This window comes from Gorilla gorilla, chromosome 4 (assembly GCF_029281585.2).
Source record: "Gorilla gorilla gorilla isolate KB3781 chromosome 4, NHGRI_mGorGor1-v2.1_pri, whole genome shotgun sequence".
Classification (NCBI taxonomy): Eukaryota; Metazoa; Chordata; class Mammalia; order Primates; family Hominidae; genus Gorilla; species Gorilla gorilla.
The window spans coordinates 89,644,230-89,652,164 of NC_073228.2; the positions used below are offsets into that span (position 1 = coordinate 89,644,230).

Genomic DNA, 7,935 nt, shown 5'->3' on the forward strand with positions numbered 1-7,935 from the left:
CAGCTTTATTGAGGTATAATAATTCCAAATAAAAATTGTATCTCATACTGGCCAACATGGTAAAACACTGCCTCTACTAAAAATACGAAAAACTAACTGGGCGTGGTAGTGCACGCCTGTAGTCCCAGCTACTCAGGAGGCTGAGGCAGGAGAAGCACTTGAACCCAGGAGGCGGAGGTTGCAGTGAGCAGAGATCGCACCACTGCACTCCAGCCTGGCAACAAAGCAAGACTCCGTCTCAAAAAAAAAAAAAAAATTATATCTATTTAAGGTGTACAACACGATGTTTTCATATATGTATGCATTGCTAAATGATTACCACAATCAGGCTAATTAAAATATCCACCATCTTACATTGGTATCAATTTTGGGGGAAAGATGAAAACATTTAATACCTACTCTTGCAAATTTCAAGTATACATTACAGTATTATTCACTATAGTCACCTTGCTTTACATTAGATTTGTAGGATATTATAGTTTTAATTTGTATTTTTATGACCAATAAAATAATCACATTTTCTGTGTTCATTGGCCATTTGGATATTACATTTTATAAAAGGCCTATCCAATTCATTTTCTCATACATCTATGGGATTGCCTGAATTTCTCTATTGATTTGTAAGATTGCATATGTGTAATTAAGAGTCACCTTTGAAATTTAATGTGAACTCTGTTAAGCTTATGAAGACTAAATATAGTTTTAATTCAAATGATGATTTCAGTGGATTGCTAGCATTTGTTTGGAGTTCTGTACATTTTCTGATTTTGCATTAAGCAAGTGTGGGCCCAGGAGACTTTTTTTTTTTTTTTAGTTTTGAGTTTCATGATTTAACTAAGAAAAAATATAAAACAGCTTTCTTCATTCCTTCTTTTCTTTGTGTCAAGGCCCGGTTTTGCCTTAGTTTACAAGCCTGGATAAAGGGATAATCAAGGAGTGGGTACTTCCTTCCCAGTCCAGTAAAGATTCTTAACCTATCTTATTGCACTTGGTAGTAGAAATGAAAGATTGAGCAGAGAAATCCTAAGTATAAAGGCACCCCAAACCAAACCAAAGAGGATGAGTCTTTCATTGAAACTATACAGATTTTAACTGTGTTTTTCCTTTCACTGAATGTACAAATTTGTCCTAGAAATCTATATTTTGGTCAATATTTTACTTTTTAATTATATTATTTAGGTATCTTGGTTGCAAATAACAGAATCCAGTTCTGGCTAATGTATCACTCTACCTCCAGCCACTCCAAGATACTGTGAAGACATATGCTAACTCATAGGCTTATAGGCAAAATTGGCCTAAGTCTCTGAAGGACAGGCATTTTGTAGCTACAGGGATCTAGAAATTAGAAGCTAATGAACTGATTAATCAGGGAGAAAATAGCTTTTATTTTTTTTTGTCGTATCCCTCAGGATTCCATTTTCTGCCAGAGAGAATTCAAGTGTTTTGTATTAGATTGAATGCTGATATTTGGCCAGAGGAGAAAAGGGTACCTTGACTAAACACATTTTCATGCAAATGTTATTAAGCAGTTTCCACCAGCCAAGATGTGTTGTTGATACCAGAAAAAGGTTTGAGGGAGTAGCATGCAATGCCTGTAAAACAAAATGACATGTAATCACTATGCTGTTTTAAGTGGTGGTTGAAAGAACAGAAATTGACATCTTGCTAAAGGTTAATATTTTATATTAATTCCTTAGTCAAACTGAATTACAATAACCTATTTTAGGAAAAAGAGATTAAATAAGATAAACTGTATTATATAGTAAAGATGAGTGACTAAATTTGGGCAAAAGAGATATTACACTTATAATCCTATGACACTTAATGGGATACCATAATCAGCAAAATTCTAGGGTATGTTCAGATAAATATTAATACATACTTTTGATAAAATTAATCCTGGTACAAGTTCAAATGTAAGATTTACATCTCAATATAAAATCAATACTAAAATATTTTCACTTAAATGCCTCTGTAAAAAAAAATTACAATTCTCTTAATGTAACTTACATATGGTGGATAATAAAAGATTAGAAATCACTCAGCAGCATATGTGTTTCCCTCTAAGCTGTTACTAATCATTTGGAGCTTAAACACTAATATTTTAATGTTGCTGCCTTTTTACTATATTATAATGTCTGCTATACTAGAGAGTTGGAAGTACTAGAGAGGGAGAGTTTATCTCCAGAGGGTGATATTATTTTAATGGTTATATCAGGAAATATCTTCACATCTCATCAAAGTGACAAGGTTTCCTGGTTATAAATAAATGTTTTCCCAAAATGACCAGAGCAAAAGCATAATTTAAAATACATCAAAAAAGCCAACCCTCCCCCAACAGTAAAAAAAAAAAAAAGGCAGGGTCATGCATCATGTATACTAAAATGGGATGGACAGGGAAGAAAAAAAAATCAAAATGAGAAAAGAAGGGAGGGAAAAAAGGGATAGGATGACAAAAGAAATAAGAGAAAAGACTCAATACAGAAGGCAGGACAGAGGCTAAGAAAAACGAAAATGATCAGTGTCAGTACACAGTAAAGAAACCCTAGAGCTGGCCAAGTCCTGATGCTAACAGCAGGACACTGAGATACCTGCAATGGGAGTCCATAAGCCACAGCAAAGCACAAAAGAACAAGATAAGAGGGCCACCAATTCAGCAAGTACGATCGGGGTGATGTACTGGGACATACAGGAAAAGGACAACAAAGAGACTGAAAATGACACAAGGGTTTAGCTAACTCTGGTGACTGAACTCTTGCCAAAACCTGTGGGAAATCAGACTAGCCATCTCAAAAAAATAAAAAGGTAGTTTTTATATAACCAACTTAGAGATACAACTGTATGTGTGTTTTTAAATTGTCCATTTTATATCTAATTTAAATGCATACTCGACTTCAGTTATCCTAATTTTTGGTGATTGTTGACAGTTTATAGAGAACAAATACACAAACTTCACAGTGGCTCACTATTTATTGGCAACTCCAAAATACCTTTTGTATCATAATCCAGATTTGTTATATTAGTTAACAGAGTGATAAATAAGTTCAAGTCCAAAGGATGTAGTTTCATAAAATTAATGGTTAAATTTATGAATATTTATTTGAATATTCAATTACACTTATTGCTCTTTCCTAAAACTTGTGAAAAAAAGTGGTTTATAAATGATAAGAAGGAGACATCGTGTAGACAATAGAATTAAGGATTATCAAAAAGGAAATCATTAAGTATGCTGTATCAGAGAAATTCTAGGCTTGGTAGTATGTGTTGTTCTTGGATGATGTGTTTCATTGTTGGTAAAAATCTAAAAACTGAAAAACATATAGAATGATGAAAATAATTGTTAAAAATCTTGTTTATAATTTAAGAAGTACATGTGGTTGTTGTTGTTTTAGTCCTCTTGAAAGAGAACTACATTGTCTAATATATACCCCTTGTTCTAATTATTGCCTTTTAATATTGGTATGAGATCTGAGACTTTTAACACCATATTTATTTGCAATCAATTACATAAAATTAAGAATCAATTTTTATTTATTCTCAAGTTTTTCCGTTTTACTAAAATTCTCATTTTAAAATTTTAAACACATATGAGTTATGTTAATTTCTAGAAATTCTTGTCAATTATCTCGTCACTGAACTGATAACCAGATTGTTCTCTAGATCAAGCTGACTATGCCTTTTCCTATAGATCTGGTTATAGGACAACTGTACACAGGCAGACAGCTTTAGGGTTTAGAGTAGAATATCTCATCTTTAATAACACTAAACCTCATAAGTATTTGCTTTTATTGCTGGCTTTGTTTTAATATTTTGATTGCACATCACCAAATAAAAATTGCTTTTGAGCAAAATGCTTAGAAGTATGATACTAATTTGTGTTCACTTTGAAAACAAATAAAAACAAATATGATACAAAACAGTAGAGACTCATTTTTAAGAGCATCCGATTTTAAGCTCAAATTTAGTCTCTTCTAATTTCACATATACACAAATATATGCAATTGTGAAAAAAGGTACATTTTCAAGATACCATAGAACAGAGAATAAAGATATCCAATAAACATAATGTGGTAAAAATATATTAGCTTATGAACTATGGAGTTGGGTTAAGAAAATATATTAGTGAAATCATTACTAGAATTCGTTTATGACTGTCCATTATTCTTCCAAAAATTCAGAAAGAAATGTATTATATTGTCTAAAGTTTTTCCACTTTCCTAGATAAATAAGTTTCTTACTAATCAGAAAATTGGACATTTATAATTCTGCTGTACATAGACAGTTGTATAGGGTAACAAGAGCAGTGTTTCCTAAAATCAAACCATGTAAGTGTATATATATGAAAGTTAGAAGAGACTATAGGAAAAAGAAGAGAGAGCTAAAGACAGCAATGTGCATTGGATATATTTCTGCTACTCTCTCTCTCATTTCAGAGTACTAAGAAATAGGAAGCACAACTGTACACCGGCAGACAACTTTAGAGTTTAGAGTAGAATATCTCATCTTTAATAACACTAAACCTATAAGTATTTGTTTTTGTTGCTATCTCTGTTTTAAAGTAGAAATATTTCCCACCTTGAGACAACAAAGATAACCTAGAAAAATTTCAGTAGAAATGAGATCATGATGGAAATCATGTCAATCACTTTGCTCTACAGCTGGAAACCTACAAAAGGTGAAGCCCGCTGTCATTGGTAAACAGTAAGTGAGTCAAAGACAACTCATTTGGTCCATCTCTTGAAAATCCTAATTTAAGATAGACTCAATCTTTTTAAGACTAAAGATGAAAAATGACCTCTGAGGCAAATATTATAATATAGGTTTTAAGATTATCATGTCAAAAAATCAAAAAGAGCATATCAGCAAAAAATGTTCATGGGATTTAGAATAAACATTTACAAAACTGTTCAGCATCCTCAAGTTAATTTCCCTGCAGGAACATCAAATTAAACAACTATCCATATGAGAAATCACCTTCACAAGAATTAAAAAATCAGATGAGAGATCATAGTAGGTAGTTTTAGCATAACAAGAAAAGACACACTGAAGAGAGTAGGAAGGGCAGTTTCACATTGCCTACACCACACTGCTCCAACCCCTGGTAGGGCAATAGGGAGAGAAAACCCGTGTGCTTGTGGGAGGGAGAAGGAAGTGAGTGTAGGACTTTACACTGTAACTCAGTGCTGGCTCCATCATAATGGAACACAGCACTGGGTAGAATTCTGTGGTCCTTGATTTCAGGCTGGTGCCCATGAAGGAAACACTTAAATCTGCTCAAAGCTAGAGGGGAATCTCCCTCTTCTGCTGGAGGAAATTGAGTACCTGCCTACTTCACTACCAACTGAATAAAGTGGCTTCCAGTACCAAATAATTTTTTAATTTTTTTTCATTTCAATAGGTTTTTCAGGAACAGGTAGTACTTGGTTAAATCATTAAGTTCTTTAGTGATAATTTCAGAGATTTTGGTGCAAATAAATTTTAGTGGCAGACATTCTGTAGAGACTGACCATGGTTCTTGGTCAAATGTCAGTGTTGCTCTAGTCTAGGAGGTTGTGAGCTCAGGGTGTAATTCAGTGTAACACCAGGTTCACTGGCCACAGGAGTACCTGCATCACCCCTCCTCCATCTCCATGCAGTGCATCATGGAGAGAGACGCCATTTGGCGGAAGAAGAGAGACATCCACAGGGGACTTTACCTTAAAACCTAGTACCAGCACCACAACAGTAAGGCAGCCCTGGAAAGAGCCCCCAAACCCTTAATTTCAGGCTCTTGCCCCTGAAAAGGGCTTTTAAACCTATCCTGGGCCAGAAGGGAATGCATTACTGAGTGGATTCACCACTAGCTGACTACCGTGGCCTCAGGAATTGAACAAATAGTGGTCACAGTCTTTGGACTATCCCTGGGACTTTATTGGTCTGGGAGGCCATGGGCTTGTGGTGTGGTGCCAGCAGTGGTCACAGGAGTGCCCATATCATTCCTCCCTCAACTCCAGGCATCTCAGAACATCATGAGACTCCATTTGCTTAGAGAACAAAGAGGCAAGTGAGCAAGGGACTTTACTTGGGATCCCAGGAAATTCTTCCTAATCTTCACCAAGCCCATCAGGGCTGAGTATGTAGGAATCTGCACTTAGCATGCCCTTTTGTGTGGAAATAGTTGCAGCAACAACAGGCTTAGGAAACTCAACAATTAGTCCCCTTTGAACTCTTGGAAAGTCCTTTGGAAAAGGACAAATACAAATAAGGTAAGATGTGAAGGCTAGATTAATATCTAATTCTTCAATGCCCAAACAGTAACAAACATTCGCAAACATTAATAAAATTTTGGAAAATATAACCTCACCAAATGAACTAAATAAGACACCATAATCAGCCCTGTAGGGATGAAGATACGTAACCTCTCTGACAGGGAATTAAAATTCGTTGTTTTGAGAAAGTTCAATGAACTTCAGGAAAACATGCAAATATACACACATAAACAATTTGTTAATTTATTATAAAAATTTAACAAAAAGATTGAAATAATTTTAAAACGTCAAATGGAAATACTGTAGCTAAAAAATACAATTGACAAAGTGAAATTGAATAAACGTCACAACAGCAGAATTGATCAAACAGAAAAAAATAATTGGTAAGCTCAAAGATAGGCTATTTAAAATACAAAGTCAAGACCGCAGCCGCGGAGCCGCGATGCCTAAAGGAGGGAGAAAGGGAGGCCACAAAGGCCAGGAGAGGCAGTATACGAGCCCTGAGGAGATTGAAGCGCAGCTGCATGCTGAGAAGCAGAAGGGAAAGAAGAGGACCAAAAAGAAGGTGGAGATGGGGCTGCAGGTGACCCCAAAAAGGAGAAGAAATCTCTAGACTCAGATGAAGAGTGAGGATGAAGAAGGTGACTACCAGCAAAAGTGCAAAGGCGTCGAAGGGCTCAGAGACATCGAGAACCCCAACCGGGTGGCACAGACAACCAAAAAGGTCACACAACTGGATCTGGACGGGCCAACAGAGCTTTCGAGGAGAGAACGAGAAGAGATTGAGAAGCAGAAGGCAAAAGAGCGTTACATGAACATGCACTTGGCCGGGAAGTCAGAGCAAGCCAAGGCCGACCTGGCCCAGCTGGCCATCATCCGGAAACAGCGGGAGGAGGCTGCCCGGAAGAAGGAAGAGGAAAGAAAAGCAAAAGACTATGCCACATTGTCAGGAAAACGAATGCAGTCACTCTTCCTGTATAAGTAACCGCAACCCGTGGGAGGAGATGCCGGGGACCTGGGCCGCGCTGCCAGGACCTCTGCTGTGTCTCGCCCACCCTGTGCCCTGGCGCCGCTGCAACAGCCCCTCACGGCCAGGAGCCCCCCATGGCCTGGGGTCTCCTCTTCATCTTGGCACATAAATTGTTTGGGGGATGTGGCGAGGCGCTGGGGCAGGGGCAGCTGCTATCTTTGAGACAGAAAGATGCAGGACAGCATTTCATATATAACCATTTGAATGTTTTCACTGTTTTTACAATTCAGAGCCCTTGCTGGGGGGTGCCTGGGAGATGGGGTAAGAAGAGCTTTCATTTGTCTGATAGATAGCACTTAAGGGGGTGGTTGCCCCAGGAGGCAGCTGCTGATGGGTTTGCTACGCCCAGCCCCGGACTGTGTTGCCTGGGTGCTCATTCAGAGAGAGGCTGTCATCTGGGAGCCCGTGTCCCTGTGTCCTCAAGGGTCATGGCTTGTTCCTGGTCAGTCCTATCTGACCGAAGCCTCGCCTGTCTGCCCTTCTCTGACCGGTTCCTACCCACCTGGCCGGGGCCAGTGCCCGTTTTTAACCCTACCCATTGATCATTTCAAGAAACCTCTGTTTACTGTGTGGCACCCAGGCAAAACATGCTCCACAAATTCAACTTGTATATTTGGCAGATTAAACTTGACATTATCGAAAAAATAAAAAATAAAA

At 37.5% G+C, this 7,935-nt stretch overlaps 1 pseudogene; it reads left to right on the top strand.

Annotated features, from left to right (window-relative positions):
• Nucleotides 1–6,690: 6,690 nt before the first annotated feature.
• Nucleotides 6,691–7,390, top strand: LOC101131931 (28 kDa heat- and acid-stable phosphoprotein-like; annotated as a pseudogene).
• The last annotated feature ends 545 nt before the right edge of the window (nucleotides 7,391–7,935 follow it).